Source organism: Ranitomeya variabilis, chromosome 2, assembly GCF_051348905.1.
Source record: "Ranitomeya variabilis isolate aRanVar5 chromosome 2, aRanVar5.hap1, whole genome shotgun sequence".
Classification (NCBI taxonomy): domain Eukaryota; kingdom Metazoa; phylum Chordata; class Amphibia; order Anura; family Dendrobatidae; genus Ranitomeya; species Ranitomeya variabilis.
This window is the reverse complement of record NC_135233.1, coordinates 914456513-914469276: the sequence shown is the minus strand read 5'-3', so window position 1 is coordinate 914469276 and position 12764 is coordinate 914456513. Positions and strand designations below refer to the sequence as shown.

The window sequence follows — 12764 nt, the reverse complement described above, 5'->3', positions numbered from 1 at the left end:
ATCTGAAGCTTTGACTTTGCTTTATTAAATGTTCATTAAAACATCATGGCCGAGCGAGTAAACAGGGAGCTCCTGTGAGCAGTGTGAAGACGACAGCTGTTTCGCGCTCTCACTGCGCTTCCACGGGTCTGTATCTTTAACATTGGGTATGCAGGCCATGCTGATGTATGTGGATGCCTCTGCATGCGTCGTTTTCACGCTGCACCGAATGCAAAATGTTGCATTTTGTTGCAGTCAGCGCAGCGTGAAAACGACGCATGTGGAGGCATCCACATACATTCCGATGGCCTGCGTACCCAATGTTAAAGGTAGGGTATGCAGGATGCATCCAGCCGTAGGCGGAACTGAATGAAGAGGCGTGGCAGTGGGCAGGGCTTCACAGAGGAAGTCCACAGCCCTGCCGAACACTAGTGTGAAACCAACCTTAGAGGTTTAAAATTCTTGGATTCCAATGAAAAATAAAAGGCAAACACCCTACCATGTGCCATCATGGCATTTATAATACTAATGTCCTCTTATCTAGCAGAGTAGCTTTTTATGGTCCCTTAGAAACAAGGGCCAGATCATGATGATTGCAACCTCAACAATCCTATTAGCTACACTTCTGATATGGCTATACTATGGATATTATATGTATTTTATTATTGAATCAAGACTAATTCACATTAGAGTTGAGCGACTTTTACTTTTTTAGGATCTAGTCGGGTTTCGCAAAACCCGACTTTGTCAAAAGCCGGGTCGGGTTAAATCGGCCGATTATTGCGAAAAGTCGGGGATCCGACTGAAACACGAAACCCAATGCAAGTCAATGGGGAAGCAAAGTCGGCAGTGAGTGGAGGACAGGAAAACACCTACAGTGCCCATTTTAATGCCAAAAGCATCAATTCTTGTTACTTAAGCTTGTCAATCTTAATTTACCTTATAATAATAGTTAGGCATTGAAAATTGGGGGTCATTTGGCTAAAGTTGTGGGGGGGGGGGTAGGGCTAGCTCAAGTTTTTCGTGAGCCCAGGAAACGCGGACTACATCACGGCGGTGGAGCAGGGAGAGGTAAGTATGTCAACTTTGCAAGTGCTGTGATCCTGAGCAAGCAGGGGGGCACACTCATTCGCATTGGCACTGGCACAGGGCCCCTCAAAGTACAGCGGTGTGTTTGACAGCGGGGGCGCCTCCCACCGACAGACACTTTTGCGTACTATGAGGGGCCCTGTGCCAGTGACGTCGCCAACGAGTATGCCCCCCCACCTGATGAAGGAACCTGCACTTTCATCTGCACCTTCCTCTTTGTCCCCGTGTAAGGTGGTATAGTATGCAGGAAGGGGAACCAGACTTTCAGCAGGGTCAGATACTGGCTGTGTAGAGTGGAAGGGGAATGTAGTGGTCTGGGTCAATGTACCAGCAGACTCATCTAGCGGTGGCCGAGCAATGGGCAGGATGAGGAGGAAACAAAGATATAGGCCCAAAGAATAAAGTAGGCTAAATGCAGTTCAAAATTCGTAACAGGACTAAACAGGCGGCATTGCTTTGTTCAGTGGAGGAAAACCGTAATGAGTGGCAGACACAGTTAGTAGGCCCAAGTAATAAAGTGGGCCAAATAAAGTTCAAAATTGGTAACAGGAGTAAACAGGCGGCACTGCTTTGTTCAGTGGAGGAGAACAACAAGCAGCGGCAGACACCGTTAGTAGGCCCAACCAAACAAGTAGGTCAAATGCAGTTTCATATTTCATATAGGCTGAAAGCCTGAAAATTGAAGCTCAGCTTTGTTCAGTGGAGGAGAAAAACAAGCAGCGGCAGTAGTGGGCCCAACCAAACAAGTAGGCCAAATGCAGTTTCATATTTCACATAGGCTGAAAGCCTGAAAATTGAAGCTCAGCTTTGTTCAGTGGAGGAGAAAAGCAAGCAGCGGCAGACACCGTTAGTGGGCCCAACCAAACAAGTAGGCCAAATGCAGTTTCATATTTCATATAGGCTGAAAGCCTGAAAATTGAAGCTCAGCTTTGTTCAGTGGAAGAGAAAAGCAAGCAGCGACATACACCGTTAGTAGGCCCAACCAAACAAGTAGGCCAAATGCAGTTTAATATGTGATATAGGCTGAAAATTGAAGCTCAGCTTTGTTCAGTGGAGGACAGCTGTAATGAGTGGCACAGACAGACACAGGTAGTAGGCCTAAAATAAAATAGTTGGCTCAATGCAGTTCAAAACTGGTAACAGGAGTAAACTGGTGACATAGGTTTGTTCAGCGGAGGATGATTGTAAGGAGTGGCGCAGACACACTTAGTAGGCCTAAAATAAAAAAGTTGGCACAATGCAGTTTAAAATAGGTTACAGGGGTACACAGGCGGCATTGGTTTGTTCAGCGGAGGACGATTGTAAGGAGTGGCGCAGACACACTTAGTAGGCCTAAAATAAAAAAGTTGGCTAAATGCAGTTCAAAACTGGTAACAGGAGTAAACTGGCGGCATAGGTTTGTTCAGTGGAGGACAACTGTAAGGAGTGGTTGACACAGTTAGTAGGTCAAAATAATAAACTGAGGTAAATGTCTGCCAAAATTGTTTTCATAAATAAACAGGTGGCATAGCTACGTACAGGGGTGGGCTCCTCTGCTGAGTAGCAGACAGAGGTAGTTGGCACAAAGTATTAAATGGTCTAAATGGAGGCAAGAGCCCCTGTATATTTTTACTATCATCTATCATTTCAACACATTTTTATTGGCAGTGCCATTGAAGGATTTAACAGCACAGACTACACCATGGTGGAGCCGGGAGAGGTAAGTTTTGCAAGAGGTAGAGCGCTGTTCGAGCTGGGGAGGGACACTCTCGTGGGCAGCGGTACTGGCCCAGGGCCCCTCATATTACGACGGTATGTCAGACGTTCGTTGTGCACCACTACCGTCAGAGAAACTTCATTGTACTATGAGGGACCCTGTGCCAGTGCCGTCGCCCAAGAGTGGGCACACCCACCTGTCCAGGCAAACGGCACTCGCACGGGTGCTTGCGCTAGGTGGTGACCACGGCCCTGTGGGGGGGGAGTCAGCCCATTTATGGAGGTAAAAAAATGGCCTATGGTGGACATTCAGCAGCTGCAAATGGAGGAATTGGAGCAGTCAGTAAGAGGAGTCCAAAAGCAAGACATATTTCAGGCAAGCTACGTGTCAGCAGGGGAAGGTGGGGCAAAATAATTAGAAATCCATGATTGGTTCATTTTAATGAAGGTTAGATCATCAACATTTTGGGTAGCCAGACGAGTCCTTTTTTCGGTCAGTATTGAACCAGCAGCACTAAAGACTCTTTCTGATAGCACACTAGCAGCTGGGCAAGCGAGCTCCTGTAATGCATATTCTGCCAATTCAGGCCAGGTGTCTATTTTAGATGCCCAGTAATCAAAGGGGAATGACGTGTGAGGGAGAACATCGATAAGGGAGGAAAAATAGTTCGGAACCATACTGGACAAGTGTCTCCTGTCACTTTGAATTGATGCAGCAGTACCTGTCGTGTCAGCGGTCATTGCGAAATCACTCCACAACCTGGTCATAAAACCCCTCTGTCCAACGCCACTTCTGATTTGTGCACCTCTAACACCTCTGCCATGTTGCCCCCTGCAGCTCGTGTGAGAACCATCACCGCCGCTGTGTGCTGGGAATGCCTGAACCAAACGGTCTACAAGAGTTGCTTGTTTGGTAGCCAATATTTGCTCAAGTTTCTCATGTGGCATGATATTTTGTAATTTCCCTTTGTAGCGTGAATCCAGGAGGCAGGCCAACCAGTAATTGTCATCGGTCATCATTTTTATAATGCGGGGGTCCCTTTTTAGGATACGCAAGGCATAATCAGCCATGTGGGCCAATGTTCCAGGTGTCAATTCACTGCTTGTGCTGGGTTGAGGAGCAGTTTCTTGCAAATCAACATCAATTGTCTCCTGCAAAAACCCTGTACTTGACCTTGCAACGCCACCAGTTTCTATTGCCCCCTGAGAAGCATCCTCCTCCCATAAATATTCATCCCCATCCTCCTCCTCCTCCTCCTCCTCTTCGTCCGCCACCTCGTCCAGGAGAGTTCCCTGAGCAGACAATGGCTGACTGTCATCAAGGCTTCCCTCATCCTAGGCTGCAGACGCCTGCTCCTTAATGTGCATCAAACTTTGCATCAGCAGACACATTAGTGGGATGCTCATGCTTATGATGGCATCGTCTGCACTTACCAGCCGTGTGCATTCTTGAAAACACTGAAGGACTTGACAGAGGTCTTGTAGCTTCGACCACTGCACACCAGACAACTCCATGTCTGCTATCCAAGTGCCTGCCCGTGTATGTGTATCCTCCCACAAATACATTACAGCACGCCTCTGTTCGCAGAGCCTCTGAAGCATGTGCAGTGTGGAGTTCCACCTTATTGCAACGTCGATTATTAGGCGGTGTTGGGGAAGCTTCAGGGATTGCTTATGGTTCTGCATACGGCTGGAGTGTACGGGCGACCGGCGGATGTGCGAGCAAAGTCTTCGCACCTTCAGGAGCAGGGCTGGTAACCCCGGATAACTTTTCAGGAAGCACTGCACCACCAGATTCAAGGTGCGAGCCAGGCAAGGTATGTGTTTCAGTTCTGAAAGGGCTATGGCAGCCATAAAATTCCTTCCATTATCACTGACTACCTTGCCTGCCTCAAGATGTACACTGCCCAGCCATGACTGAGTTTCTTGCTGCAAGTACTCTGCCAATACTTCCGCGGTGTGTCTGTTCTCACCCAAACACTTCATTTCCAACACAGCCTGCTGATGCTTACCACTAGCTGTTCCATAATGGGACACCTCGTGTGCAACACTGGCAGCTGCGGATGGAGTGGTTGGGCGACTGCGCTCTGTGGACGAGCTTTCGCTTCTGGAGGAGGAGGAGGGGTGTCGAACGCCTACTGCCAACTGTTTCCTAGACCGTGGGCTAGGCAGAACTGTCCCACTATGGCTGTCCCCTGTGAACCCTGCATCCACCACATTAACCCAGTGCGCCGTGATGGACACATAATGTTCCTGGCCATGCCTACTGGTCCATGCATCTGTTGTGAGGTGCACCTTTCTACTGACTGATTGCCTGAGTGCATGGACAATGCGGTCTTTGACATGCTGGTGGAGGGCTGGGATGGCTTTTCTCGCAAAGAAGTGTCGACTGGGTAGGTCATAGCATGGTACTGCGTAGGCCATCAGGGCTTTGAAAGATTCGCTTTCAACCAACCAGTAGGGCATCATCTCTAACGAGATTAGTCTAGCAATGTGGGCGTTCAAACCCTGTGTACGCGGATGAGAGGAGGAGTACTTCCTTTTCCTAATGAGAGTCTCTTGTAGGGTGAGCTGGACTGGAGAACTGCATATGGTGGAACTAGCGGGGGTGATGGTGGACATGGCAGATTGAGAGAGGGTTGGTGATGGTATTCTTGATGTTGGCCTACATACAGTGTTTCCTACCAAGAACCTGGTGATTCCCTGACTGCCTTGGCCTTGCGACGATACCTCCACATTTGCTGCAGGTGGTGTCCTAAACAGTGGGCTTACAGTGAGGGAAGCAATGTAGCGTTGCTGACTACCTTCATTCTGAGCGGGTGCACCAATGGTACGGGACGTTTGGTAGTTAGTCCAGGCTTGCAAGTGCATGCTGGTTAAATGTCTACGCATGCACGTATTTAAATTTAGGGGATTCTTCCCTCTGCTAAAGGTCTTTGAGCATTTCTTTCAGATAACTTTGCACTGATCATTCGGATCTTGGTTAAAAAATTGCCACACTGCACTCTTCCTATTATCGAATACCTTTTCAGGCATTGCACGCTGTGCTACTTTCACCGGATGGCCACGCTGTCCTAAAACTATTTTTGGTTTAGACACACGTTTTTGGCCTGATACGGGCCTGCCAGATGAAAGCTGTTGCGATGTTGATGCCTGCTGCGGATCATCCTCCTCCGCTTCAGAGCTACTGCCAGCGGCACCTTGTTCCTCCAATGGCTGCCAATCTGGGTCAACAACTGGGTCATCTATCACCTCCTCTTCAATGTCCTGTGCACCTTCCTCTGTGTCACCGTGTAAGGTGCCATAGCGTTCGGGACGGGGCACCATAGTCTCATCAGGGTCAGATTCTGGCTCAGTACACTGCGAGGGCAATGTAGTGATCTGAGTCAATGGAATAGCATAATAATAATATAATATAATAATAATAAGAACTCCATGGAGTAAACTGTAGTGTCGCCTGCCGCATCCTTCACTTTTGCTTTGGGTGAAGGACACAAGGAAGTGACTTGTTCCTGACCGGGAGCATCCACTGACGACTCGCTACTTTCATATTTCAAACTTTCTGAAGAGGAGGCGAAAGAGCTAGAGGCTGAGTCAGCAATGAAAGCCAAAACTTGTTCCTGCTGCTCCCGCTTTAAAAGCGGTTTTCTGACTCCCAGACAAGGGAGCCTTTGAGGCCTTGTGTAGCCAGACGATGACGCTGTCTGAACAACTCGAGCCTTAGGTGCTATTTTGCTTTTCCCACTACCACCAGATGCTCCACCACCACCATCATTACCAGCTGGCAATGACCGCCCACGGCCTCTTCCACCAGACTTCCTCATTTTTGGGAAAATGTAACCAAACTAACAACCGTTATATGGTACTGTAAACAAGGTAGAAGGTGTATATAAACTTGTTGGCAATTTAAATCTCCCTTTTTTGTGTGGGAGACTGCTGCAAAAACCAGGCCCACTGTATTACACTACACAATGTAAGTGGCAGAAAGTGGCTGGCAGATATACGACAAGGAACTGACGCAGATCCACTTAGGGGCAATTTAAATCTCCCTTTATTATGTGGGAGACTGCTGTAAAAACCAGGCCCACTGTATTACACTACACAATGTAAGTGGCAGAAAGTGGCAGGCAGATATACGACAAACAGAACTGATGCAGATCCACTTAGTGGCAATTTAAATCTCCCTTTTTTGTGTGGGAGACTGCTGCAAAAATCAGGCCCACTGTATTACACTACACAATGTAAGTGGCAGAACGTGGCTGGAAGATATATAAAAAAAAAGGGACCGTACTACAATAACAATCTACCTACAATGATCTCAGGACAAGTATGGCAGCAATAAAAAGGACTGCTGCACACAAAAGTGTGAACAAATAAACAATAGAACTGCGCAGAAAGGAGCAACAGGATTTTTGCTTTTAAAAAAGCAGTTGGTTTGCACAGCGGCGTACAAACAGCAATGCAGCTATCAGGCAGCCTAATAAGCTACAGAGCTGATGCATAAAGATATAGCCTCCACTGTCCCTGCAAAGAAAAGGTGGTGTTGGACAGTGGAAATCGCTACAGCACAAGCGGTTTGGGGGTTAATCTTTCCTCCCTAACAATATCCCTGCTTCTGATGAAGCTGCAGCAACCTCTCCCTATGCTCAGATCGGCAGAAGTAAGATGGCGGTCGGCGTGCATTCCCCTTTATAGCCCCTGTGACGCCGCAGAAAGCAAGCCAATCACTGTCATGCCCTTCTCTAAGATGGTGGGGACCGAGACCTATGTCATCATGCTGCCCACACTCTGCGTCCTCCTTCATTGGCTGAGAAATGGCGCTGAAAGCGTCATACGAAACGCGACTTTGGCGCGAAGATCGCCGACAGCATGGCCGATCCCACACTGGGATCCGGTCGGGTTTCATGAAATCCGACTTTGCCGAAAGTCGGTGATTTTTCAATTTGTCCAATCCGTTTCGCTCAACCCTAATTCACACTGTAGGACTGTCAAAAGGTGCAGATCTCAGGTGCCCAATATTAAACTTGGCCGTGTCATTATATGAACATTAAACTTAAATAAAATTCAGAGTGAAGACTGTTAATTGGTTAATCACATCTGAACAATCTAGCAGTAAAATATCTGGCTTTTCTGGCTTATTCAACCAACACTTACAAAATATTTCAATATAATCACACAAGAAACCACTTTTACACTGCAAATATGTGGTTTTATGGCACAGACAGTCTCGTAAATGGGGGTCCAAAGTAAAGAGAAAAGTTCCCGTGAAAAGGCACACCAAGGTTGTGTGCATCCCCAGTATTTTACTTAGCATCGTGATACACGGCTGACAGAGGAAGCTGTACCTGTATCCACAGTATGAGTGGCGAGTCCTTGTTAGTGCAGGGCTCACTTTACTGCATCACTGTAAATTATCACATTATTTCTTTAGTTAACTGCATAGCAATAGAAGCTCTTTGGCTTTAAATGTCTAACACATTAATGGTCCTTCAGACTAATCAAGTGCTCATCATGGTAAACCTCACTGTAACAGGAGAACATTTTCAGAAATAGTAATTGACTAATCTGAAACCCCCCACCAAATCATATTTAAGTCTATGTTCACACACAGCATTTTTTGCAGAATTTTTTATGTAAATATTTAGCTGTGTTTTACATTACCAGTAAAAGTTAAGATAGTTCAGAAATCTCATTCGCACGCTTGGTTTTTTTTGTTTGTTATTCCTGACTGATTTTGAAAACTGCAGAGTTTTGATATCTACAGCATGTCAATTCTTTCAGTGATTTTTGCAACAATTTTTCACCTATAAATGCAATGAGAAAGTGCAAAAAACTCAGCAAAATCACTGCCTGTGAAAACAGCCTTAAATATGATTTGGTGGATGTTTTCTCATTAGTTAATTACTATATCTAAAAATGTTTTCCTTTTACTGTTCAACAGGTTTAGATGCATTTTGCAGTATATATTTTGCTTCTGCTGAAAAAAAAAAAACTACCGTATTATGCTTTGGTTATATGGTGCCATCAAATTCCTTATCAGTATGTCTTTGGAGTGTGGAAGGAAACCGGAGAACCAGGAGGAAACTTGCGCAAATATGGGGAGAACACACAAACTCCTTTGTAGATGATGTAGTTGGTGGGATTTGAAGCCAGGACCCCAGTGCTGCAAAGAAACCATGTTAACCACTGAGCCACCGTGCTGCCCACTAAACATGTCCTGTAGAAAAGTCACATGTGTAATCTGCAGCTAAAAGTCGCAGCTTTTTTCTGCAAAGAGAACAGGTTTAGACTTTGGCCATAAAACACTGTGAGCATAGCCTATAGGGGTTTTCCAACCCTTCAAAACACTTATAAGGTGTTCAAAAAATCCCAACTCTAACTCAAAGCCATGTACTATATTACATTCTGTGCCTTTACTGAAGCCTCCAATTGTAATGGGATATTATACCCAAAAGAAGGGAAGTGCACAACCCAAGATAAAATGTGAATATGTTATTGATATAAATCAAATATAAGCAAAATTCTTTAAGCAAAATAATAATACAAAAAGAGGCATAGAACCTAAGGCAGAGTGACCTCCGAGCAACCATATAATAAAAACATGTCAAGTGAGACAGGTAAGTACATAAACTATATCAGGGACATATCCTAAACAAATACTGTGAGTAAAATTATAATTTCAACCCAGTGGGAAAATCGCTTTCAACACAGATGCGGTATAAAATATAAATATTAGCATAAAAATACCCTGGCAGAAAGCTAAAAAAAAAAAAAAACAGTGTAAAAAAATATTAGATGCAAACCCATACATAAACAGGGTGGTAGGTAATGTGTCGCATATGGTAGAGTAAGAAAGATAATGCCCAACAGTGTGAATACACAATGTATTAAAGTGCAAGTGCTTGAAGGTGCATAGAGACCATTGCAATAATGCGGTTGCAATAAGGGGATTACCGAAAGTGCTGCCAATACCAGTATGGATGAGTATGCTCAGGAGGGAAAACCCTGACGCGCGTTTTGCTGTCGCTTCTTCCTGGAGGGGGCTGTAGATGTGGAAGGGTGGTAGCGCTGGTCTTTTAAATGCTGTGAGGAGTGTGGCAGCGCATCCCATTGAGTGATCCTCCCCTTCCTCCTACTGACGCGTTGAAGGTGGGTGGGGACTGATGACGTTGGACGCCTGACTTGCCGCTTCGGGGTCTATGTAGGGCTGATGCAAGCGCCATACTTCCCGCAGCATTTAAAAGGCAAGCACTACCACCCTTCCACATCTACAGCCCCCTCCAGGAAGAAGCGACAGCAAAACGCGCGTCAGGGTTTTCCCTCCTGAGCATACTCATCCATACAGGTATTGGCAGCCCTTTCGGTAATCCCCTTATTGCAACCCCGTTATTGCAGTAGTCTATGCACCATAAAGCACTTGCACTTTAATACATTGTGTATTCACACTGTTGGGCATTATCCGTCTTACCCTACCATACGAAACACATTATTATAATACCTACCACCCTGTTTATGTATGGGTTTGCATCTAAAAAAATGTTATAATGTTTTTCTTATTAGTGTTCTACCAGTGTATTTTTATGCTAATATTTATATTTTTATTCTGCATCTGTGTTGAAAGCGATTTTCCCACTGGGTTGATATTATAATTTTACTCACAGTGTTTGGTTATGAATATGTCCCTGATATAGTTTATGTACTTACCTGTCTCACTTGACATTTTTTTATTATATGATAGCTCAGAGGTCACACTGCCTTAGGTTCTATGCTCCTTTTTGTATTATTTTGTTTCAAGAATTTTACTTTTATTTGATTTGTATCAATAAAATATTCACATTTTATCTTGGGTTGTGCACTTCCCTTCTTTTGGGTATATTACCTATTTTTGGAAGTTTCCCTATATATTCTCTTATATATGGTCTTTAATTATTTTTTTTTCTATTGTAATGGGAGTATAAAGCCATACTTTCTAGCACCAACTTCAATTGCTGGCCATTAATATGGCAGGTATTCTCGTCGAGGCTCCTGTGATGAAGGACTACACATCATCTAGAAACCACCAAATTTAACAGGGTAGCACATTAGAATTTCTTTTAAAACATTAAAGTGATTTTTAGGGTTAGGAAATCCCCATTAGGCATACACCACTGCTGGTAAAATGTATATATTCCAAATCCAGTAGCAGAAAGTGGCCACACCACACTATTTCCATTTGGAAAGTGCAATATATTACTATTTGGAGAGGTTGGCAATTTTGTGGCAGGTATAGAACTGAGCACATGGAGAACATGTCTACATGCAGACCTAAGGCTATATTCACATGTTGCATTTTGGCTGCATTTTTCTACTCTCTTGGTAGTAAAGAAGCTGCTTACAAAAAGCAGGTTTTGCTGTTTTTTTTTCCTGCGTATTTCAGGATCCCAAAGGTCAGCTTTGCTTCTACCACTGTGTGTCCTGCACCTAAGCAGTGTATGAGTGCATCTCATAATTAAGTGAAAGATGAAAAAAGTTTCCATGTTTTTATAGTTCTTTGTAGAAAATTAGGTCACATTCGCCATCCACGAGAATAGCGCAGGTATTCTACTAAGTGAATGCACAAGTTAGAGATGTTCGTAAGTCTTCTGTGTCTTTGTTCTCCATTTATATTTCTCTCAAAGTTCTCAGTTCCAGAGAGCTTTTCATCACCCACCAGAAAGGATGAATAGCTTTTGGATTACAATAAAGGTCTGCTTCAATGCCGTCCTTATTAGAAATGGAGTTAGTTATTCCTGTGATTCTATTACTTGTTATACACACAATCACCAAATTACAATGAGTCAGTCTACAAGACTCTGCCAGAGCTGCTTCTGCGTATTTGTACGACACAATAGTACCCACTGGAAAAAATTAATTTCATCACTGGCCATTAAATCTATTTTGAATTTCGATGTAATTTTGACCTCACGGGCCAATTGCTACAGCTGCATCATCTGTTCTCATTCCTTCCAACATCATAGACCTACGCACCTTCCCTATTCAATCTGGAAGCACTTGGTTACGGTTAACCTTCTTCGTCAGCCATATTTGCTGATAAAAGGAAGCCGCAAAGAATAGAAAGGCTAGGTACAATAAATTGCTTTCTTGCATGAAAAACTAAATTGAATGAAACCGTAGAGTAACCCACAGTATAATACTTTCCATGTCCTTTATGTACCACCTAGATCTGTCGTAATTTAGAATATTTCTTTAACAGTTGGATTTATATTAAAACATATATATAAAACTAACCAATTTACACATGATATTATTGTATTAGAAAAATCTGGGTTCAGATTTCATCATTGAATATTTTTCAATAACCACATGCTTAGGACTAGAATAAGAAATTCTTACTTGCCACAATACGCTTCAAGGTGAGAAGTCACTGCTTTTTCTTACATACTGGGATTCAGACTTATGTTGGTGTCTCCAGAGTCCAGAGGTCATCTGTGGAGAGAGAGGTGGTGAAGACATCTGCTTGATTCTTCCTACTGCTGTCCTTTATCTTCTGGTTGAAGGAGACTACTTGTTGAAAAAACTAAGCAGCATGATTTCACTTACAGAGGCAGAGGTATGCCAGAAAACGAAATGCAGGTCATCAGAAAACCTCAGTGGAAAAAGTCCATTCCAGAAAAAGTCAGATGGAGAACACTAGTAAGACAATAGTACCATCAGGACAACCCATCATTGTTTCAAGCTATCTAGGAAATTGCTGCATGGGAATTATACCCAAATAGTAAATGGGGCACATTGCTGGGAATGTCTGCTATCTATCCTGCATGATGCACAGGCAAGCTGCCCAGTCCAGGTAACGTGGCTGCTGCACATTTTTGGCATTTTTAATAATATATTAAATATTACCCCATTTATATACTGTGTTTGTTCTCCTGCAATTCACATACCTATATTCTTGTCTGTACAAACATTGATGTCAATGAAGCGTGCAGACTTTATAACCTCGTCAGAAACCGCAGATTCTCTCA

The 12764-nt window shown here is 44.0% G+C and overlaps 1 protein-coding gene across 1 annotated transcript in view; it reads right to left on the bottom strand.

The window, feature by feature from the left end:
- The window catches only part of LOC143810019 (transient receptor potential cation channel subfamily V member 6-like), a 216672-nt gene extending 204121 nt beyond the window's left edge, over positions 1–12551 (bottom strand). The window contains exons 1-2 of the mRNA XM_077292933.1: positions 12343–12551; positions 12136–12228 (exon numbers count right to left, since the gene is read on the bottom strand). The gene's annotated coding sequence lies outside the window, so the exon portion shown is untranslated. The remainder of the gene's footprint in view (positions 1–12135; positions 12229–12342) is intronic.
- Between the last annotated feature and the right edge of the window lie 213 nt (positions 12552–12764).